The sequence below is a fragment of the Pantherophis guttatus genome, chromosome 13 (genome assembly GCF_059756535.1).
Source record: "Pantherophis guttatus breed Tessera chromosome 13, ASM5975653v1, whole genome shotgun sequence".
NCBI lineage: Eukaryota > Metazoa > Chordata > Lepidosauria > Squamata > Colubridae > Pantherophis > Pantherophis guttatus.
The window spans coordinates 3,175,878-3,200,158 of NC_142075.1; the positions used below are offsets into that span (position 1 = coordinate 3,175,878).

General features: G+C 46.4%; 1 protein-coding gene across 17 annotated transcripts in view; it reads right to left on the reverse strand.

Annotated features, from left to right (window-relative positions):
* FRMD5 (FERM domain containing 5) overlaps positions 1-24,281 on the reverse strand; it is a 105,556-nt gene that overhangs the window by 41,922 nt on the left and 39,353 nt on the right. The window contains exon 1 of one of the 17 annotated variants that reach the window (XM_087877884.1): positions 6,420-6,562. The exons of the other annotated variants lie outside the window; for them this stretch is intronic. The gene's annotated coding sequence lies outside the window, so the exon portion shown is untranslated. Of the gene's footprint in view, positions 1-6,419; positions 6,563-24,281 lie in introns of those variants that run through there. 17 annotated transcript variants of the gene reach the window in all.

Sequence of the window (24,281 nt, forward strand, 5' to 3'; positions counted from 1 at the left end):
ATTTCATTCCACACCCAATCAGAAATTCAAAGGAGAATGGGATGAGACCGGCTTCTTGACTGTAATCACAGGCTGCAGTCTAACCCGACATCTGCAAGACGGAACTGCTCTACCCTTTGCTGAAAGTGACACTTTAATCTCCTCCATTACAGAATCTTCAGCCACATATTTATATAATCCTTCTGGAAAAGGATTTATGGAGGAGAAACACTTCTTCCTTAAGTCCTGAGTTAGGCTCTTATCTCTTTAAAACTGTTAGGAGTTGGCTCTGCAACCATCATCTGCAGCTAAACCAGTGGTGTAGAAGCCAAACTTTCCCTCTTCTCCTACACTTTTGGGCAAACCTGGTTGGGCAAAAGCCTAGCCCATCACTCTCTGCTTGCAGGCTCCCTAAAACTGAGCAAGTAAAGCCCAGTGAGGTAGGACTAGTACCAACAGGTAGGACAGGATCTTTTAATAACAAACGAGTGATGGAAGAATGCAATTTTAAAAGGTTAGAGGGAGGGAAGGGGAAGGGGAAGGGAAGGGAAATTTCCAGCCAGATGAAGCAATTCGAGATGATCTGTCTTCTGTGCTTCCATCCAGGCCTCTGCAAGAGGAGCCATCTGTTTTCTCCTCTTCACATCAAAACATTCTTCACATCAAACATGCCTTAATGAGCCACAATTAAGAACAAGTATGAGACATGCTTGTGTCAGAACAAACCACTTAGCACCATTCAAATATTCATAATGAACTGAGCACAGCGGAATTCTCCACGATGCATTTTTGAAAGAAGAGCCCTCAACATACACAACTGCAGCCTCCAGATGGCCTGTGCTGAGGGGCTTCTGGGGACGCAGCGGCACCTATCAAGCTCAGCTCTATGAAAAGTGGGACCGGGAAGCCCCTGCCTGTCTCCGCCTGTGGGCTGAACACCAGGATTAACCCAGGCTGGACGCCCTTCTTCCACCCCCCAAGTTGAAAAGAGAAGGGGAAGGGAGAACTTCACCTTTGTTGGCAAGACAAGTTGCCTGAGGCCTCTGGCTCAGTGCTGACCTGGGTTTCTTTGGGATTTGGATAACATCCTTACTGCCTAAAAGAATTACTTCAATGGTGAATCCAAGAACCCTCCCCTCCACTTATGAAAAATGGCTGGGGGGGGGTGGGGGGGATTCATAGCAAATTCTATGCACCAGAACCGAAGTTACCAGAAGCGGTAAACACTTGGCAAGGACAAAGAGGAAACTGGGAACAATTGAAAAAAAACCAGTCTTGTGGCATTCACTATATTGCAGCCTCCCTGCCAGTCCGAATGTCAGACAGGGTCCAAATCTGATACACAGCCACCTGGTAAGATCCGCCACTTGGCAGGTGGGCACCAGGAGTCCCTCCCTTCCCCTCTTCTCTTTCCTGGAGAGAAAAAAAGCTTTGCCCATAATTCCTATGGCTTCAGGTCTGACTGTCTGGGGTTTCTGGGGGAAATGGAGATCTAAGCGAAGAGAAACAAGAGGAACATCTGTTTCAAGAGAAATATTTCTGGGCAAATAGGTCAATGTTTTCACTGGGAGCACCTTTTCCAGCTAATGAATGTTATTAAAAGAGAGTTTTTGTGAGCCCAGAGTGGCTGAGCTGATGGACAAGGATTTCAATTAGGTTGAGTGGGAGGGGGGAGGGGGGATATTCAGATGCAGGTTATAAATGGGGTGGATTGTAAGTATCTCATCAATCAATTAACAATTGTAGTGTGTTAAAACCACCGTGATTGTTGAGATTGCCTGAGATCAGCAACTTCTGACTCAGTGATGGAGTTAAAAAGTAGAGAGAGAATCTCAAAGGCATCTCCACCATGTCCTGCTGAGAGAGGCCCGATGCCGCCTTTTGCTCAAAAGGGCCATGGCGGATTAGCCACTTGACCAGCTGAGGAGGTGAGCTTTATTTAAGAACTGCTAGATGAAATCTGTGAGCTCCGTGGCCTGAGATGTCAGGTTTTCAAGGAAAATTAACAGCATGTTTCAGATTGAAGCCCGTCTTCAAAGAGCTTTACTCTTCTCCTTTTGCTGTACCTTCATTCTCTCAAGCCCCTAATTGTAAGATGGGCAGGTGAGCAGAGGCCATTCTATCCCCTGTACTTTGGGTGTGGTGCTGGCTGCTCCCTGTCCTCCTTTCTCCGAGCCAGGCAGAACCTGCAGCCTGTTTGAGATCCAATGGTACCTCTTTTACTCCACCATGACCCTTCCTGGATGCTGCCCACCTCACAGAGTCAAGCAAGCCCCTGTCGGGGTGACTGGACGAATCTCCAACTGCCAGGGGAGCCCCAATGCCAGTCCCTCCTTTCCCAGAACCCATCGCCCAGTGGAAGGAACAGAGGGTCAAAAGAGCATCAGGGCCTGGCAGCCTTTTCTTCCCAACCATCTTCCTTTGCTTCTCCTGGCCAGGCTTGGTAGCAAACTCTCTAGACAATGTCTTCAATATTAGAAGACGTTGGGTATGTCAGGCCAACTTGGCCTGCAGACTTGCGATCTCTAGACACACACAGCACAAACACACCCACACCCGCTCTGGCCTCCTGCTGAGCTTCTGACATAAACCCCAAGCATTGGGAGTTGCCCATTAGGACAAAGGCGGCTTTCCTTCTGAAGCCCCGCCCCCAGAGGCCTTTCTAAGGCTTTCTGCCTACAGCTGGAAACCTCCACTCCCCACTTTTTGCTTACTGAAGGCTCCTTGTCAACCAGCCAGCAAGGGGGATTCTTCAGCAGGCTGGGGTGGGGGTGGGGGGTGGGGGGGTGTCCCATGGTCCAGCTGCCCATGAAGCCCTTCCCTTCCGGCAGCTGGCGGGTATAATCAGCTCCTCCTCTCCTCCCTCAGCTTCAGTTCTCCCGTGAGGAAAAGACAAGCTAATAGCCCCAAGAATGAAGTCCCAAGAGAATAAAATGGCTGGCAACAAAGGATGCAGCAGTGACACAAACACAAGCTTTGGGGGGCGGGAGGGGAGAGGAGCAGCACACATACACCTGGGACATTATTGCTGAAACCCCAGAAAAGGTCTGGATCACAGGCAGGTTTCAAAACCTGTCGCTCCCAGTTCGCTTGTGGGCGCATGCACGCTCACACATGCACGTGAGGCTTCTGCACATGTGCAGAAGTGCCTGGCGGGTGGGCGGAGCCTTCTGCCGCAGCCGCTACCGGGGTGAACCGGTAGCAACCCACCACTGGTCTGGATGCAGCTGGGTGCCTCCCCTGGTGCCCTGGACGGGTGAGGACCGAAGCAGTCCGCCCTGCAGCTCCTCTGTCCAGGGGGAACCTTTATGTTGATTTGGTTTAACCTAAATGCAATGATGTAAGCTGCCTGCACAGAAACCTTTCTAAAAGCTGGGCGACTCCATAAAAGAAAAAAATGCCTCCTCCTCCTCGCCAGATCCTTCCCATACCATCTAAAGAAAGCATCATGGCTGGCAGCCTCCGCAACCAAGTAGGCTGGTGAGATTGTGAGCTACAAGGCCTTTTGTGCAGAGTTTTGTGATCTCTTTTTCACTCCTTCTCCCGGCCCATCCCAACCAGCAGGGCAATCTGCAATACCCACCCAGGCTGAGTCCTTCTGAGTCTCTGCACTGATTTAAAACTGTCACTGAAACCATCTTTAAGCTGTTCTTTGTCTTGCAAAGGAAAGCGTAGAATGTGCTGTTACGGGCACTTTTGTGGATGAGTGCCATTCGCACGCATAGGAATTTACCCTCTCAAGCGTGACTCTGAACAGCCCCTGCTTTTCCACTTTGCTGTCTACTAGAACCAGCCCTCCTTCTCCTGGTCAGATCCATCCAGGAAAGAGCAGGCTTAATACATCTTCCCCCTGAGACGAGCAGTTGCAATACTCATCTATTTTGAATGGTTTTTCCCATGTTGCTCCTCACCCTAATCATGCTGGAGGTTTCACAGTCCAGTGAAGTTAGCACCACTCAGAGTAAATGGTTTCATTGTCAGATCCTTCACCAGCTCCAGATTATGTACAAAGGAATGAAGGAGCTCCATTCTGTGGTGCTAAAGCAATTCTTTAAAAAAGAGCCCAAAACGGTGAAAGGGAGAGGACAACGGGGGAGGGAGTCAACAGTCCAAGAATCTGTTAGACAAGGACACAGGGAAGTCCTCCTCACCTCAAAATCACTTTCTTCGGGCATTTGTGAATGTTTTAGAACGTGCCTTTTTAACAAGAATTCTTGGGATATTATAGACAGGAAAGGACAGTCAAAGCAGTTGTGGGAGAAAGGAATCAATTGATAATGGGCGATACTGAGAGGGCAAAGCTTCTCAACTCCAATTTTATGCCTACCTTGTAGAGGGTAACGGACCCTGCAAGGGTCTTTACTCTGCCACTGGGGGAAGGAGGGATCTCAACTCAGGACAAATGAGCTAAGGAAAAAAGAACTTGGCTAATTGAAAGCAATTTAAGTCTCTATTGCCAGGTGGAATCTACCCCAGGGTACTGGAGGGAGGGAGGGAGGGAGGGAGGGAAGGAGGAAGGAAGGAAGCCCAGGGAGAGTGTCTCATCCAATAATTCAAGTCTTAGCAAACCTTCCAATTGCCTCAACTTTTCTCTTCCCGGAGAAATGCTGCATTGAGCAATTAGAAGAGATTAGAAGTTCTATTTGCGATAGGAAAATTCCATTTTCTTCTTTGCTCCAGAGGCAGGTGTCTGACTCAATTACATCTGTCTAGGATAAAGTGACATCCTTTCCTCTAATACAGTCAGAGGTGGGAGGCATGTCTTTGCTGTGGGGCAGCAGCTCTGCCATTGTTAGTGGCATTAGCAACTTCCTCCGAGCCCTTGTGCCCCTCTCTCCAAGGCTGGGACTCTGGCTGGGAGGCACCGTCATCCTTCATGGAAGGCTTGGCACGAGGTCTCAAGCGATCTGATTTCCCAACTCGGAGCCTGTTCTTGGCGGATTCTTTTTCTTGGAAAGAGCAGAGGCGGCAGAGCACCAGCCAACCCAGCGGGTGACCGGTTAGCCATTGAAGCAGGCTGGCTGAGCTCAAGTTGGGAAATGAAAACGGCGCAAGTGGAGAGAAAAACCAGAGAGCCACCAGATCCGGGTTTCCCTGCTTGACTCTCCGGAAGGAAGGAAAGAACTCATCTCAATGGTCACTTATATAAAGAGGGAACGGATAGGCAAGTGCCCTAGAGAAGGGCCCGATTCTGCTCCAGGCTTCATCTGGAGTCAGCCTGGGTGTGTGAAGTGCTATTGGACATAACGGAGATGCCTCTGGCCTACCTGGCTCCCTTGATGTGGGGGCTTCCGAGGTTGCTAAGGTCACACTGAGACCCAGAGGAGACACACACTGGGGCAATGTTTTTGGTTCCAGGAACCGAACTTTCCTGGGGAAATGCCTGGACACCATGACTCCTTGCAAGCTGGGACAATCACCCCTTCCTCCCTAACCCTTTTCTCTTCTTGTAAGTAATGGTTGCCCCATTGCCTTTGCTTTTTTGACTTGGCATGAAAGCGTTTAGGAATAAAAACTGCTTAAAAGACAGTTTCCCAGCTCAAGCATAATGCAAAAGGTACATTACTTTCTTGGGATGGTAGAAATCATGATTTGTGCTGCCTGATCAGGATAGCCGCATTTCCTACCACCTCTTCCCCTGCCATGCCGCCCATGGCTCCTTTTACCGACAATGACATGTGAGCAAAGCAAAGGCCCCCTGGCTCAGATGCCACTGTGGGCTCAGGTCAGTGGGTCTCTTCCCATCCTTGAGAAGGATGTGATAAATACTGCTAAGAATATTTAATTTATTATCTAATAGATAACAATAAATACAGTCATAGTCCCTGTGCCTTAGCCACACACCCTGATGGTCTGCTCTCCCTTACGGGGACATCCTTAAGGGCCCCCAGGGCCACGATCCCCCCCTCCTTTCATGACCAGCCATTCCCCGCATCTAGCATGACCTAGCATGAACCCCTGGCTAAGCATCTTGTCCAGAATATCTTTAATTAGTTCAAACATTTATACAGCTGCCCATCTTGTACCAAACTCTGGACCGCTCACAACCAAGAATGCCCCAGATCAGCCCAGAGAAAGGTGGGAAGCTCTTGGAAGAAGCAGGTGGATAATCCCTTGCTGCCTTTGTGTGCAAGAGAGGAGGAGAGCTGCCAAGTGAATCCTGGAGGTCCTTCTTTTTTTAGTCCCAAAGGGACTAAAAAATCTACATCTACATTCTGCATCTACATTCCCCATTCAGAACCTCAAAAAACAAGAAGAAATCTGACTCTGCTGTGGTTGGCTCTCCCTGGCAGACTCAGCAGAAAAGTGGCACATGGAGGCACAGAGCCCAGTCTTGGGCCTAGGGCTGCTGAATCACCTGGAGGTTGCTGGCCTCCAAAGGTGCATGAACCCAGACTCCCTGCATGGGAGAAGTCTTGTGCTTCAGCACTCTTTCGTACCTGAAGACCTGAGACGAACTTTGGCCGGCCTCAGCAGTGGCCCAGCAACACGTCGGAGGCCATTCGATGGAGACATGTCCTTGGCAATGGGATGTCTTTACTTTGCAGCAATCAGGATGAGCCCTTTGCCAGCCTCCTGCGATCTATCTTTCGAAGGAGAGAAAGGACGGTGGGCATCACTTCCACTCCTGGCCAGTCCATGAAATTGCACATTGCCATGTTTTGAAGCACACACAGTCACAGGCCTCTGAGAACAAGGAAGTTCAAGAAGGTTGAACTACACTGATAGATGGGATTGGTAGTATGGGATTTATTGTACACAAGCCATTTGCCAGGGCCAAGCTCGGCTCTGAATTAAGCTTGGTGTGCTGTCCTGCACACACAGACATATTCCCCAGCAATTCCCTTCACCAAAAACCCAGAACTGTCCTAATTATGTCTGGCCACAAGCAGACCAATGCTAGTCCACAGAGCAATGGCCAATGAGTCCATAAGGCACTTGAAAATTTCCCAGTCAAAGTAAGCCCACCAGACAAAATAAAATCCACACTACAAGAGAGTTCACAAGGCAAGAAAAGAGTTCACAAGGCACAATATAAGTCAAGGCATGGTGTCAATCCAACGCAAGGCAAGAATCATAGTCCCGCAGGAGAAGGGCGGTATAGAAATATAATAAAATAAAATAAAATAAAATAAAATAAAATAAATAAATAAATAAATAAATAAATAAATAAATAAATAAATAAATAAATAATAAATAAATAAATAAATAACGAATAGAAAACACACAGCTAGGAAATGAACAGTTTGTTCCCAGCATCACTTCCCTCTTTCTGCTGTGCTAAAAAGCCAGTTTCTGGTGCACCCCATCAAGAAGGGCGAGGTTTTCTCCTCACAAGTAATCTGGCTGACCTTCTCTGCTCCTGCCTTTTCTCTGCCCTACGTGTTCTTGGAACAGCAGGCAGTTCCTCTTCCTCAACACTGACTGGTTCCAGCTGCATGGAGCCTCAGGGTTGTCCTGCTGCAGCTGTGTTTGAGCCAAATCCCTCTCAGACGGCTGCTTGGAGCCATTGACCAACTCCCCTCTAGACATGCCTGGAACTGGTTCATCTTCCTCTCAGCTGACATCTGGAGAGATAATGTGAAGCATCTGGGGGAGTCATCACACTTGGAAGCAACAGGCAATATCAGAGGGAAGCCTCAGTAATCCATAGAGAGACTGCGTTGCACCTATGAATATTCTAGAGAAGATCAGAATGAGATTAACCTGTGAACACCTTGAGGGAGACACTCATTCGAGAACAGAGCACCAGATCACCAAAGGAGAATTCATGCAAAATGAGCAAAGGAGGCTAAGAACAACAGTTCTTCAGATATGGTCAAAAGAAAGAAAGCCAAAAGAACTGGGACACCAGAACATGCAGACCAGGAGCGAGTTCCAAATCCCATTGCTACTGGTTTGCTCGTGCACATGTGCGTGGCACTTCTGCACAGAAGCGTCCAGATGAGTGGGCGGAGCCTCCTGCCGCCGCTGCTACAGGTTTGACTACAGGTTTGCCCGATCCGGTGCGAACCGGTAGCAACCCACCACTGATGCAGACTCCTAGGCAATCAAGGTGAGGAGGGTCTTTACACAGCTTTGAATGGTGCGTCAGTTGCACCCATTCCTGGATCAGGCACACACACCCCGCTCAGTCTCACATGCTCTGGTCACACTCCCCCTCTCCCCCGTATAGAATGCTGTAATATGCTCCACATGGAGCTGCCTTTGAAGAGCACTTGGAAGCGTCCGTTGGTGCAAACTTCAGCAGCACAGGCAGTTATGTGCACAACTAAACCTGTGCCTGTTACCCCTCGGCTTCCCAAGGTTTCCTGGTTACCAGTTTGCTTTCAGGTTCAATTCACGATGCTGGTGATGCCCAATAAAGTCCTAGGTGGCATGTTGCCACGTCATTTGAAGAACCTCTTCTTCCCAGTTAGATCTATGCATCCCATAGGTGGGGCAGGAAGGCACGTTGCGAGTCCCACCAAGAAATGTCATCGAATGGCACCCACTGCACCTACCCTTTGGAATATCTGCCCCACCCCCACCCCAGTTGAGACTGGCCCTAACCCAGCTTTGCCCTCTGGCCTGGGGATCGGAGAGTGACAGTGCAGAGCCTATAAAACGGTTGAATCATTCCTAAATTGATTGAGTTGACCTGCTGCTTGTAGTGCTTTAAATTGCTTTCATGTCTTAAAGGCCGTAGCCTTGCTTTGCTCTGCTCAGAGCTCTTGTGCAGGTCTTTGGTGAGAAGCCTTTCCCACATCAGTCCCACTTACCACTCATCCTAGGATGCTACTTAGTAATTACTAATATTTACTTCTACTGAAGGAACAGCATTGCTTTCATAAGAAGGATACAGTAAGGACAGTACATGGGCACAGTGTAGTCAGTGACCAAATAATATCAATTAAGCTTCATGGACAATCCTTTAATATGATTATTTATTTATTTATTTATTTATTTATTTATTTATTTATTTATTTAATTAATTAATTAATTAATATCCCGCCCTTCTCCCCGAAGGGACTCAGGGAGGTGAACAGCCGAGAATTAAAATAACATAGAATATAAAAGTTAAAATAATTAAAAATAAATTAAATTAAACGGTCGCCCCAATTTAAAACCCCTAGCTATACAGTTAAAAAACTAACCCATAAAACCTATTCAGGCCAGGCCGGCTTGCTGAAATAAAAACGTCTTCAGGGCCTTACGGAAAGTGCGGAGATCCGGAATCAGCTGTATTCCGGGAGGTAGCTCGTTCCAGAGGGCGGGTGCTCCCACAGAGAAGGCTCTCCCTCTGGGGGCCGCCAGCCGACATTGCTTGACCGACGGCACCCTGAGGAGGCCCTCTCTGTGAGAGCGTATTGGACGGTGGGAGGTTATCGGTAGCAGAAGGCGGTCTCGTAAATACCCTGGCCCTAAGCCATGGTATTATACAAGCTTATGGTCAAACCACCAATGCAGAAAGAGGAGGTGGAAGATTATTTTTATGATCCAGCTTAATCTGAAGCCAACAGAACATGCAAGCGAGGTGTGTGGTTTCTGGTGGAGAACCAAGTGCCATAAGAGGAAAAACACCAGTGCGCTGTATGACTGGCCATGGCTCCTGGGCAGGGCTGGGGCTGTTGTCCTTTGTGAGTCTCTGATGGCCACTAAGGGTCCTGCCCCAGACATCACTGGCTGAGAGACCTTTTTTGTGGGATCAGAGGAGTCTGTGTGTGCATTACCTTCCTCCCTGCAGAGTAGCAGCATCTCTGCCTGTGTTCCTGGACTCACTCTGGGCTGGCAGTGGATGGTTCCTCAGGGTTATGATTTGGGGGGGCTTCAAACTTGCCCTCACGAGGCCTGGGGCCTGCATGGGGCCACAAGTGACTCAAGAGCTTCTGTCTGAAAACCTCTCTGGAGAACCCACAACTCGACAGCCTGTTTTAGATGTCAACAGCTTCGAGTCAAGATGTTCCTCCTGGTGATTAACCTAAACTTACTTCCTTGCAGTTTCTTACTCATTGGTTCTGGGTCTCTCCTTTATGTTAAAGGGGAAAAGTCACTCCTTCTTCTGTATGACTACTTCTTATTTCAGAGTTCCCCAATCTTTCCAGCTTTGCAGACTGACGGGGGGAAGGTGGGGTGGTTCATGCATGGCGGGCAAGTGCGTGCGAAGCCCCATTTGTGCGAAGGGCAGGCAAGCACACCCGCTGCCTGTGCAAAAGGAGCATGTGCCCACCCACTGTTCATGCAAATGGGGATGTGTGTGTGTGCTCGCCCACCACTTCCACAGCTCGGTTTCGAACGGCTCAAGGCCCGGAGGTGGTGGGACCCCTGTCTTATTTGATATGTCTCCCCTTAGTTTTTGAAGGGTAACCTATGCCGATTCTTTCCTTCCGAGTGCTCAATTCCACGTCCTTCATTATCTCCTTTACATCAACTTACATCTACCTGTCATTGTCCTTTTTGAAAACTGGTGCCTGGAATTGGACACAGGACTCCAAGGGGGGGGTGTCTAACGGAGCCAAAGTAAAGGGGAAGAATTTGTTTCCATGATTTGGACTCTTGTTAATGCATCCCAAGGGTGTGTTTCGCTTTTGAGAGTGGAATCCCAAGACTGGGATCCAGCCCTTTGAAGTAGGAAAACTCATGAAACAAGAACTATTTGGGTTTATGGAAAGTTCTTTATTGGGAGTAAGGTACTGTAGCAGACTCTTGAAAGCTTGTCCAAGTAATTTTCCAGCTCAGTTTATATCTAGCATAATTATAGGGGAGTTAGTCTGACTCTTTTTTCCCTTTATTTTTCTCCTCCTCTGAACTCCAAAGTATTTTCTGTAATGCTCAGACTCCCTCTATGACGTCCTCAGCATTTGCCGGACACACCAATATTTTCCAAATAGTTCCAATATTTGAGGGCGTGCCACAAAGAAGACCTATTCTCCAGAGCACCTGAAGGCAGGACAAGAAGCAGTGGATGGAAACTAATCAAGGAGAGAAGCAACCTTAGAACGAAGGAGAAATTTCCTGATAGCGAGAACAATTAGCCAGTGGGATGGAAGTTGCCTCCAGATCAGGTGCTCCAATACTGGAGGTTTTCAAGAAAAGGCTGGACAGCCGTTTGCCTGGAATGGAACAGGAGGAGGTTGGACTAGAAGACCTTCAAGGTTCCTTCCAATTCTGTTATTCTATGTTCCGTTACTGTGGCGGCTCATGTTTAAATCGTGGTCAGGAAGGAAGCCCCGGTCCTTTTCATAAGGATCACTGCCAAACGAGTTCGTCTCATACTTTTTTGCCTTCCATTTCTCCCACCCAACTTTATATTTCTTTTGATTAGATTCCATCCAATTTGTTTCAGCTCACTGCTCAAGCTTGCCTAGCCGTTTTTGAATTCTCTCTCACCTCTAGTCAGTTGAGTAGGCAGCATATATATGGCAGTCAATAAAATCAATAAATGAAAAAGCATTAAGCAATCTTCCCAGCTTTGTGATTGTCAATTTGAGAAGTGTCATTACAATTCCCCGAGTTATTGTTCAAACGTTGAACTGCACAACTCAGGGCGTTATGGTGCCCCCTGCGACTTTCCCCTCTAAGGCAGAGCCATGAATGAGCAAGCTTTCCAGATGGTCACTCAGCCAACGCCCAGTTCATCTAAGAGGAGTATCATCTAGCCCATCTCTCACTGTTGGATAAAGAATACCACAAAGACTCCAATGAAGTCTTCACTGAGATCGAATAACCCATCTCTGTAGCCCGGCCTTGGTCTGCTACATAAATACTGCTATTACCTAAGAAGCTAAGGTTAGTCTAGAAGAAGTGCTTAAGGCCGAAGACAGGCAGTCAAAAACTAAAACTATAAGAAAAAAAACAACAACAACTGAAAGCCAATTTGAAAACCTGGGAAATAGAAGATATGAATTATTTATTAAATGTCCATTCAATTTAAATTGAAACTCCACAGCCCTACATGTTAAGGGTGTTGATTGCAGAATTGTTCCTGGCAATGAGAATTGTGGAGGGCAGGATATATCACCCCCCTTCAGAAAAGTGGCCCCTGTTAATTGTAAACACCAATTGAAGCAATTCAAAGCCTGCCCTTAATCCTCAATTCAACAGCCTCCCCGGTACAGAGACCAGGCTCAGTTCCTGGGACCCCTTTTTCTAGTTTTCCGAAGAGGGGGTGATATATCCTACCCTCCCCAATTCTCAAAGATTGCCAGGAACAATTCTGCAATCAGCACCTTTAACACGTAGGGCTGTAGAGTTTCAATTTAAATTGAATGCAGCATTTAATAATAAATACATTTCTATTTCCCAGGCTTTCAAATTGGCTTTCAATTGTGTTGTATTCATATAGTTTTAGTTTTTGAATGCCTATCTTGCTGCTACCTAGTTTATTTTGTATCTGCTTTGATTATATTGTACATATTTTTGCTCAGTTAATATATTTTTGCCCAAGAGCTTCAGATATTGGATAGTGTAATATTTTTAATAAAAAAAAATAAAAATAATGAATTAAGTACATTCTCTTATACCCATTCCTTGGATGTTTATAATTCTCCTTCCTTCCTTCCTTCCTTCCTTCCTTCCTTCCTTCCTTCCTTTCCTTCCTTCCTTCATCCGTCCCTTTTCCTGCACTGTTGACTGACTATAATACAGTATTCATTCATTCCTGCATGGACACGTTCATTTCCTCCTCCTCTGGACATCATGAATTCAGCGGTAATTTTCCTACCAAGGGACCAGTCCCTTCAGCCTGTGGATGGGAATTCAGTCCAGAATAGCAACTCCTGGTGCTTTCGTCCAACTGGTCATCAAGGAAGGACAGGTTCTTGTTGAACCCGTCTTTGGGCAGAGATGGATTCCCAGCTGGCATTGCGTACCTGCAATTCCCCATTACTACCCGCCTGTTTGAAAGCCAGATCTTCGCACCCAAAAAGGCCTCAGGAGGGTCTACAAGAAACTTCCTCAAGGCTTTCACTTGGTTTCTCTCCTCTTCTGTTCCACCGCAAGCTGTTTCAGCTGGATTTCTACGCTCCAGTTCCTAGATTTCTATTTATGTCAACTGCAGTGCTCCCTCCCTCTCTGTTGCTCCCATTCCTTTTAAATAAATTATAGCCTTCTGGACTGCGTGTCCATCACGAGTGTCTTTCCTCCAAATTTCAGGGATGTCTTTGACATCATACTTGTCTTCCTGAGTTAGGCTCTCCAGTTTTCCTACTTATTTCACTTGGTCTTGAAATAGCTAAAATTTGGAGGGCTCTATTTACTGGCTACTCTCTTGTAGCTCTTTCTACGAGAAAAGGGTCAGGCCTTCCAGCTGGCATATTGGCAGAAAACCCTACAGGAACACGTCTTTGCTAGCCATCAACTGTCTTAATCCACCTGCCCAACGCAGGCAACCTTCTAGCACTGCAACTGATTGTAAGTCATAGCAATTTTGGGGACACCCAAATGAGCCTTTCGGCTGAGAGAAAGTTATTTTCAGAGGTGGGATTCAGCTGGTTCGGACCAGTTCACGTGAACTGGTTGTTAAAATTCTGTGCAGTTCGGCGAACCGACTAATCCCACCAGTGGCTGCCCCTCCCGTCCACCCCTCATTGCCCTGCCGTCCCGCGCGCCCGCCCCTCTCACAGCCACTCCTTTTTTTGCCTTGCTTGCTTTGGCTGCTTGCTTGCTTGCCTTGCTCATTTTTTGGCTCATTTTCAGCCCGTTTTTCGGACCATTTTTCAGCCTGCCTGCCTGCCTGCCTTCCTTGCCTGCCTTCACCCCAGCTGCTCTCCGGCTCCTTCCCCACTTGCCTGCCTTCGCCACTTGCCTGGTAAATTGCTGTCATGTACAGGGACAATGGGGCCAGGTGGGGGCCTTCTTCCCCTCTTTCTGGGCAGTTTTAGAAAGAAACTGGGAACTTAAAAGCCAGGCGTGCCCCACAGGCCCAGGCTCGCCTCGCCAACCCCTGCCAGCCAGGGGCTGCAAGGTTGCAGCCACCCAGATTGCCCGTCTCCCACCCGCTTGCCCTCCCGGTCAGATTGTGGGAGTCGCCTGGCCACCCAGCTGCCCCCCACCCTCTGGAACGGCAGCGGCAGGGAATACAGGATCGCCTGGCAGCAGGGAGAGAGAGGGAGAAGGGGGTGGCTGCTAGCAGAGAGGGGAGAGTGCGAGGTTGATGCTTCTGGGATGAGGGGAGCCAGGAAGCATCTGGGTCTGGTTCACCCAGTCTCTCTTCCTCTCACAGCCACGTCTCCTCCAACCGGCATGGATGGCAACTATGGCCTCAATATATGTTGCCAGTGCTTCTGTTAGTACACCGAAGACATCGGCTTCATTGAGGTGAGGGGGAGGGAGGCTGTGTAGGCCCTAGCCATGCGCTTCTGCCGCCGCTGGCTGACACCCCCTTTGTTGCCCAGGCTTCCCTGGCATCTCCTGGCTCTAATGGTCATGTGCAGGCTAGGGAAATAAATCTGAAAACGTGTGTAATGTTTGAATGTATAGAAGTTATAGTTAAATGTATGACAGAAAGTGGACTCTGGGTGTGTGAGGTTGAATGTGTATAGTTTTAGCTCTGTGTGTGTGTGTACATACACATATAATATATATAGTACCTAATGTATCTTTTTGTGTGCCTATACACACTCTATACTGTGTAATGTGCATGTACACATATGTCATATATACATAGGATTAAATAGTGTATTTTGGATGTTCAGTAGAGGGAAATTGTATCTTGTTGAGGCCTTGGAGGCGAGTGGTCGGGAGGCGGGGCCGGGTATGATGAATGACATTGAGTTGGGCACGCCCACACAGTCACATGACCACCCAGCCACGCCCACCCAGCCAGTCATTAGGGCAGAGAACCGGTTGTTAAATCGTTTGAATCTCACTACTGTTTATTTTACATTACTCTTTAGGGCAGCAATAAAAGCAAAGAAAAAAAGAAACCCTACCCTCCAATCCCACTGCCACTTTCTTTCCCTTCCCAAGTAAAGTGGGTCCACAAAGTCAAGGTCTGCATGGTAGGCCTGCCCCCTCCCGGAGCTGCTTTCCTGCCATCCACCTAATCCAAGCTCTTTTGGGCCTCCGTGCAAAGCCCCTCTTCCACAGACTGAGTCCTGAGGCCCTTCTGCTGCTCGGCCCCTGCCCCTGCCCCAATCCTTTCCGCCACACAAAAGGGCCGCAAGAGTTGGTTGCTTTTGGAAGCTATTGAAGGTCTCAAAAGGAGCACAAAACCCGGCCCAGCCTTTGCACCAGCACCGGATTCTGGCATGTTCTTCTCTTCTGCAGCAGAGAAAGCGATTCAATCCATCTTGCTGGTCTGAATCTCCTCCCAGAAAACGCGGAAGGTGCCAACAGGCTGGCTGGGTGGTTTATTGAGGGAGCTTTCAGTAATGGCAACTGGTTACCTGGAGCAGCTCAGCTTTGACCTTTTGCTGAGAAATTTCTTTGGACAGCTGAACAACTCATCTCCCTGAATCAAGAATGATGCTATTTTTTTCAGGAATGAAGAAACGAGTGGGACTTACTGCTTTTTAACATGCTGTCTGTCCACAATTCCCATAGATTTGCTGCCTTTCTCTGCAACGTTCCCACACCTCCTTTTCCAAGGTCTCCACGGCACACAGGACAACTTGGGTGTATTGTCCAAGAAGACACCAACCAGAAAATTTCTTCCTGAAGGTCAGAAATGGCCAAGAGCTCCAGACCACACCTGCCCCAATGATGAAACTTCAAATGAGCTAATGTAAAAGGCATAGATTGATTAACTATGGTTTGTTGAATAACTCTCAGACGTAGCTATGGCATAAACCACAGCTTACCAATCGATTGTATTCATACAGTACACTAAATTAAAGCCACACAAACTATATAACCTTCGAGCGTGAAGGTTAAGGCCCATCATCTGGAGAGGCTGGAGCCCAAATCTGACCTGGATTAAATCACCCACCACTGATCCCACAGCACCTTGCAGCAAAGCCAGAACCAAAGCTTGTTTGGGGGAGGAGGAAGGGGGACTGCCTACAAAAGAAGGCCGGCCCCGTTTCCACCAGCCGCCTTAGAGCAACATCCTGGCTGTCCTTCACAAGGCTGAGCTGTCACGGGATGACCGTCCGCAGGTCCCTTCCACCGGCTCGCACGGATGCGCAGGCAGCCTCTGGGAGAAGGAGGAAAGGTTCTCGCTAACGCTTCCTGACAGGGTGAAAATTCACTGCCATCAGGGGGAGCCACAGGCCACGCCAGGAGGGCTCTTTGGCAGCTGCTGTGGCACAATGTTCAAACATGTCACTTTGGATCACATCGCAAAGTCCATAAATAAACTCCGGTCTCCACTTAAGGGCACGGAGCCTTCAAAAAACTCTAATCTGAAGATGTTTTCCCCTAAAACCAGACTCAGAAAACATCAGACATCTTAAGGGTAACAGCCAGGACCAGATCTCCAAAAACCAAAATGGGAAAGAGGCATCCTGTCTGCTTCCTGATTTAATTCGGTCAGGGAGACATTGATTTTAATTACAGCAAAGGAGTTAGAGGGGTTTTGCCCTGCTTTCTCCCAGCTTTATGTAACTGAAAAAAGTTCACTAAAAATGAAATCAATGAAAAGAAGAGCAACTATTAGAAGTTAATAAAGACACATTTTCTGCAAAAGAAGCAGAAGGCAACTTGCACAGTCGAGTTTTTTGGGGAGGGCTCCTGGGTGCTGCAGCTGAGACCTTTCTAGTTTACACTTTCTTATCTTCTCAAGTTCCAGGCGAGCTGAGAGAAGACACTCAAACCAGATGTTGCTGTCCTTTGGAAGGCATAAAAAAAAGGCTTGAAGCTGATCTAGGAACGGTGATTCCTTGAGGGGTTCCTCAAGTCCGAAGCAACTCTCCTGAGGTGGGAGGGGGATGAAAGCCAAGCAGAGGACAAGGGACTGCAAGCTGCCCCTAGGGAAACCTTCAAGCAGGTCAACCTGGAGGCACGGAGGAGGCCTCTCCGGACAGACCAGAAACATTCCCCAGGGGCAGAAGGCCAAGGAAGGCTCAGGAACATCAACCTGGCGCTCTTGGCACCTGATGGGCATGCCTGCGGTGGCAGCTAGGCCTTAGGAGCCTGCAAAGACGAGGGCTCCCTTACATGGCCAGGGCTTGTCCAGGGCAGTCGGAACCTGGAGCTGGGGACATACTGGGTGCAATCAATCCCCCCTCCAGGAACTGATGCTGCAGACAAACCAAAGAGCAGAGACAGAAGTCTTCCGAGGACTTTCGTCAAGCTACATTTCAAAGCAGCAGCAAGAGGACACAGCAATGTTTCTAATGCAGCTTTTAAAAATTCTTAAATCACTCAGAAATAAATACAAGATCCTGATAGTCCTGCTGAGAAATAATTAATCAGATTCCCTGTTCTCTAAGCAACTGTTACAAAAATCAGAGAAATGAAAAGACTTCCAGCTCAATGTAAAAATTACAGTGCAAGACAGCAATGAAGCATTTCTGTCAGGTAAGCAGGCAGGAATGGAGAGCCCAGCCCTTTTCTAAAGCGCTTACAATTCAGAAATTTCTTGTATTTAGCCAAACCTGCTTCCCCGCTCTCGGCTTTGGAGTCACAGGGAACAAGTCTCCTCCAGCTTCTGCAAAACAAAGCTTTAGCGTGGCCTTCATGTCACTCCCTACTAGCTCCCCTTCCCAAGTGCCCCTCCATTCGGTTGGGTGCCTGATTTGCAAAGACTAGCCTCACTCCTATTTGCTGGGCATCTCAAGGTCCTTCTCCAGCTGGGCCGTTAGCCCAACTGCAGGCTGCTTGACGCAGAACTGAGCTGGGATGCCCACAGGATCTGCCCAGGCCCCAGCCAGCAGGTACACACCTCTGATTCATTTGGGCACATCGCCAGAAGGGCCACAAGGCTGGGGGATGGGATGGGATGGCCGTCCAAATCATGGAAGATACTAACTGGGGAGAAAGAGCAACACTATATTGAAGGGAAAGAATGACGGTTCAGAAGCTCCCAAAGGTTGCCTCAGCTGGGCTGCTGCAGGAAGCACATCAACAAGAGTCTCCAGGCAGTGTAAGGGCGACATTCATTTTGTTGTCGCTTTCCAAAGGACCAGGATGGTATGAACAATGGCGCTGGGCACAGGAAAGTGCCTTTTGCTTCTGCCTCAGGACTGCAGCTTGGAAGAGGATGCCAGCTGGGCCCCGGCATGTCCTGCTACCTGGCTCCTTTAACCAACAGCTAGGTGGGGGAGGGACGGGGGGATGCATTCAGAAAGGGAACCCCATGTGCCTCTTGGGCATAGTGCCATCTCTTTGGAAGGAGAGGCCAGGCTCCATTAGGCAACTTCTGCTGAACTTACTATCTTCCTTTTCCAGGGAAGAATTTGAAGGTGCTACAACTTCAGTCAAGAAAGATCCCGGATGGGTTGGTGCAAATGAGACCTTCATTCTTTTCCAGAGTTTTCAACTACCTTAAGCATAAAACGGTACTATCACTTCATGAGATCTTGATACGATCCCTCTGTTGATGCAAGGATACCAGGTCCACAGCATTTCGCTGGTCCACTAATTTAGTAATTTAATCAAAGAAGGCAGTAAGATTTTTCTCGCACAATCTGTTTTTGCCAAACCCATGCTGGCTTCTAGTAATAACTGTGCTACTTTATAGGCATTCACAGATCCGTTGATTATCTTTTCCAGGATCTTCCCAGATATTGGTGTCAGACTGATTGGTTTGTAGTTTCCTGGATCCATTTTTTTCCTTTTTTGAAGATGGGAACCACATTGGCTCTTTTCCAAATCTCTGGTGCTCCAGAACCTTTGAAAGATACGGGTCAGTGCTTCCAAGATCACACCTGTCAGATCCTTCAGAACCCTGGGATGCAATCCATCTGAGCCTGGTGATTTAAACTTCAAAAAAAGTTCCTGTTTCCTGTTTGGTTGGGTGGTCTATAGCAGCAGCCCCCAACCTTTCCGGCTCCATGGACTGGCAGCAGTAGCAGCAGTGGCAGTGGGGGAGGGAATAGTTTTGCACACGCAACCTAGCTTCTATGCATGTGCAAATGAAGCTTTACGGCTCACTCACCACTCCCATGGCCCGGTTCCCAATGGTCCGTGGACCAGTACTAATCGGCAGCCGAGGTTTGGGGACCCCTGGTTTATAGTAAAAACCTATGGCAGTGTCATTCCTTTTTCTTTTTATATTTACCCAAATGAATTCAAGAATGCTTTCATACTTTTTTTTTTTTTGCATTTCTATAGAGGTATAGTTATTTCTTATATAATGTAAGCATATATATATATATATATATATTTCTTTTAATTCATAGGTATAAATGTGCGATATTTTTGCAATCAGGGTTTTTTCCTATGTTGAAAGATGTTAAAATGGCCATGGTGGGATGAAATCTCTAGTGCTATCCCAGTCTCCCATAAGTCTCAGAAGAAACAACATAAAATGTCTGACAGGCCTGAAAGCGATGAATAGAGATTTCATCCCACCATGGCCATTTTAACATCTTTCAACATAGGAAAAAACCCTGATTGCAAAAATATCGCATATATACATACATACATACATACATACATACATACATACATACATATATATATATATATATATATATATATATATATATATATATATATATTTGTTTTCTCAGGTTTTCGCAGGTGTTTGTATGTAGGTCTTTGGTTATTCGGGTCTTCTCCCACGTAAAATTGGAAGTGTCTTGGCGACATTTCGACGAAGTCTCATTCGTCATCTTCAGGCTGGTGTTCTCGGCTTCGAGCTTCCTGGAAGCACGAAGCCGAGAACACCAGCCTGAAGATGACGAATGAGACTTCGTCGAAACGTCGCCAAGACACTTCCAATTTTACGTACTTAACCTCATGGACTAGGATTCGACATTCGCCTTGTTTGCTCCTCATACTTTGAGTGTTAGTATTTTAGGCATTTGAGTCCTTTTGGGGTGAACCTGCATTTGCTTCCTGTTCCTCCTGTTTTGTACCTGAACTCCTCGTTTCTTACTGCTTGGTTCACTGCCCTGAGATTTATGTTTGGAATTGGCTCCTAAAAATTTGTCTCCTTCCCCCTCCAGTTTTAGGTTAAAGCCCTTCGGATGAAGCTAGCCAGTTGGGTTCTAAAGACATTCTTCCTGGTTCTTGTGAGATGTGCCCCCCCCTGCCAAAAGCCCCCCTCCCCCCGGCAGATATTGTAGACCATGGTCTAAGAATCCAAAGTTCTCTCAATGGCACCATCCTTTAAGGCAGCGGTTTACTTCCAAAGCTCTGTGTTCCCCTATTGGATGCTTACCTTTCATTGGGAGTACAGAGGAAAACACCACCTGTGCCCCCCTCTCTTTGGCTTTCATGCCTAGCTGTTTGTAGTCTCTTGATATTGCTTTCAGGCTCTTTGTTGCATCATTTGTCCCCTCATGAAAGAGGAGAAAGAGCTAATAATCTATGAATTATTTTAGTAAGCCTCTCAGCCGCATCTTTGCTCTTTGCTCTTGGGAGACAGCAAACTCCCTAGATTAATTGTCCCAAGTACTGAGTCTCCTATCACCAATACACACCTTTTTCTTCTTAAAGAAGTCTGCCCTACTTTTTTTCTGCACTTGGTGACGTCTTTTCTGCAGGTGTCTTCTAAACGGAGGTGATAATATTGATTGTTTAGCTACTGGATTGGACAGGGCTGGTTTTTGTTTTTTGTTTTTCCTTCTATGAGTGACACATCGCCAGCGGTCTCTCTCTAAAGGTTTGCTTTCTGTGTTAGTTAATTGTTCCTTACTGTGTTCAGTTTGGATACAGTCTTTGTCCTTTAATTGGAATTTCTCGTTTTGTTTTCTGAGTCTCAGAGAGGCTGGACTTTAGAGAAAAACCCTTTGCTTTTTCCTCTAGGTTGTTAACTTTTTTCTCAAGTGTTTAAATTAGTTTACATTTGGTACAGATATAATTTGGTCTTCTGAGGCTATGAGTACATACATGGGACATATTTTTGCAAATCAATACATTGTTAATTCCCCGCCCTGTGATTTTTTCCATGACTATATTATTCTTGTTGTAACTGCTGTTATAAATGCTCCCAGTAGTTTCAATGCACAGTCCCTTCTTTAAAAATAAAAAAAAGTTTAATGAAGGGGTTTTTTTTTACACTCTTGCAGTTATTATGAAAGGATGAGAATATTTATCTAATACTTTAAGATTAGGGGTGACATGATAACTGTCTTCCAGTCCTTGAGGGGCTGTCACAGAGAAGAGGGGGTCAACCTATTTTCCAAAGTACCAGAAGGCAGAACAAGAAGTAACAGATGGAAACTAATGAAGGAGAGAACCAACCTGGAACTAAGGAGAAATTTCCTGACATGTGAATGGGTTGCCTTGTGTTTTATTCTCAAGTCGGTGTTCACCGTGGGATAATGAGGAAATCTTTCCTCCTTTGCGACAATGCCTGGTTTGCTCCACAACCCACTGCAGCAGCAGCAGTGACCCTGCTGGAGCAGCTCAGCAAAATAAATGCAGCAGAAACCTTTTCATCAAGTATTCCAATCGGAAGGAGCCTTCCGAAGTCAGGAGAGGGCTGAAAACAACCGTAAGTGGCCAGAGGAAGGTGCCTGACCTGCAGACCTGGAGATGCTTCCCTTGCCTCACTCTGCCTTCCTGGGACACCAGACCCCTGGGGGGAGTCAGGCACCCGGCTCCGTTGCTGCCCTACCTTTCTGGGGACACAGCCGGCTGTGAGGCTGAGTGGACAATATCTTTTCCTCCCCTCCCCCCCCACCTTTTCAAGGCACTTGATTTCTCTGCCTGGCTGCAAGTTTAAGATACAGGTTGAAGAACAAGCTTCTTTTTTTCACCTGCGAAATTAAATTATTTTATTTTAATATCCTTTAAAATGGTTTGTTTGACCATTACAGAATGATGCCTTTCCCTGTTCTAAAATTCTTTTTAATAATTGTTGTTTATTTAACCCAGTTATTTAAAAATATTATTGTTGGAACGCACATACACAAAAAGGGAGAAACTGCTATATTGGTGACTATTATTTATTTTCCAAAGAAAAGGAAAAAACAAAAGACTGAAACAGGTAAGTAACAGAGAAGAGATATGTAACAGTCACTTGGCTCTTACCTTTGCTGGTTCTAAGGCCGATCAAGATCCCCTCTGGCTTCCTCTTCTCCCCAAAGGGAGTGAAAGATGAGGAGGGTCTCTGCCCCCCTAATGCTTGCTGAGACATCTGGGCTCTAAACTGGAAACTGCCTACCAGCTGGAATCCTCAGACTGTTTCTTGTTCATCTTAACAAATCTCACTAAAGGGAATTCACTGAATCTGGGGAATGAAAATGGCTTTCCATTTAGATTGCCCCCAAAGGCCTGGTCCTTGCCCACACAGAGGGCCGTGCTGGTCTTTCCATTGCATCTGCAGTATTTCACACCTGGAATACAGCATCCAGTTTTGGTCAGCACATTGCAAAAACGATGTTGAGACTTTGGAAAAAGCGCAGAGAAGAGTAACAAGGATGATTAAAGGCCTGGAGACTAAAACTTAGGAAGAACGGTTGCAACAACTGGGCATGGCTAGTCTAGAGAAAAGAGGGACTAGGGGCGGGATGCTAGCAATGTCTGAGGAGCTGTCACAAAGAAAAGGGGGGAAACTTATTTTCCAAAGCACCAGAAAGCAAGACAGGAAACATTGGATGGAAACTAATCAAGGAGAGAAGCAACCTGGAATTAAGGAGAAATTTCCTAACACTGAGAACAATTAACCAGTGGAACTGCTTGACTCCAGAAGTTGTGGGTGCTCTATCACTGGAGGCTTTTAAGAAGAGATTGGACAGCCACTTGTCTAAAATGGTATAGGGTTTCCTGCTTGAGCAGGGGGTTGGACTAGAAGACCTCCAAGGTCCCTTCCAGCGCTATTCTGATTGATGTCCAAGTGAGTCTACTCAAAATCTGAGATAGAACACGGAGCTTCAAGCCATATCAAAAGTGTGGTGTGATCATTTATTTCCATAGCTTTTTCTCTAAGTGAGACCAAAGGTTGTCCTAAATTGATAAACGTCAAATTTTATGTATTTCCACATCACATTAACATCTCTGCAGCTTATTTCTCTTCCTATAATCCTCTCGACAATAATGTGAATATTAAACCCAAATCTGAGAATCATACAAGAAAAAGCCATATATGTCAAAATTCCCTTAAATGTATGACTTCTTCAGCATAAAATGTCGATACCAAACCCTTTTGAGCATACATTGAGTTACCCTACACATCTGAAAAAGAATCTTTTGATGAAGTAGTTTTTAAGAGCATAAAAATGTATTTCTTTAAATCATGATTCCATTGATTTGCTAGAATATTTCAATTCTGTACTCTTTTGTAGTTTTTTTTTTCATAGATTATCACTATTATAGTAACACTTCTCTTTACTGTCTATAAAAATAAATTGTAGGTTAGATTTTCTCTTTCCTGATTCTCTCCAATATCTAAGATGAAGGAGAAAAAAATCTTTGGAAATTTCTTTCTTTGCAATGGTTCAATTTGCCTAATAGGATTCAGCCTCCTCAGATACATAGTCTATTATCCAAGAAAAATGGACACCTAACATCAAAAACGTCATCAAAAAAGCACAACAAAGAATGTTCTTCCTGTGCCAGCTCAGGAAGCTCAAACTGCCCAAGGAGCTGCTGATTTTCTACAGAGGAATGATTGAGTCTCATTTGCACCTCCATAACTGTCTGGTTTGGCACAGCAACCGAACAAGACAGACACTGATTTCAATGGATAGTTAGGACTGCAGAAAAAACAATTGCAACCAGCCTGCCTTCCAATGAAGGCCTGCATCAGACTGCATATACTGCATCAGACAGAAAAAGGGATGTGAAAATATCTACAGACCCCTCACATCCTGGACATAAACTGTTTCTACTTCTCCCCTCAAGGCGACGCTATAGGGCATTGCATGTCAAAACAACCAGACACAAAGACAGTTCCCCCTCCCCCCATGCTATAACTCTGTTAAAAAAACGAATTCCCACTACACTGTGTATGCCCTGGGATTTCAAACCACCAAATAGGGCTGTATTATTTATTATCCTAATCTGTCCAATTACCTATTTCCTTAGAATCTTATGACTATAACTTGTATGCAATGCTTTGTTGATTGCTTTTATTTAGTATCCTATTATGATGATTGCTTTAGTATCCTATGACTATCAGTAAGTGTTGTATCTATGATTTATGATGATTGTATTTTAGGATTATGATTATCACTTGTTGCTTGTACACTGAGAGCTTATGCACCAGAGACAAATTCCTTGTGTGTGTCCAATCGCCCTTGGCCAATAAAGAATTGAATTCTGTT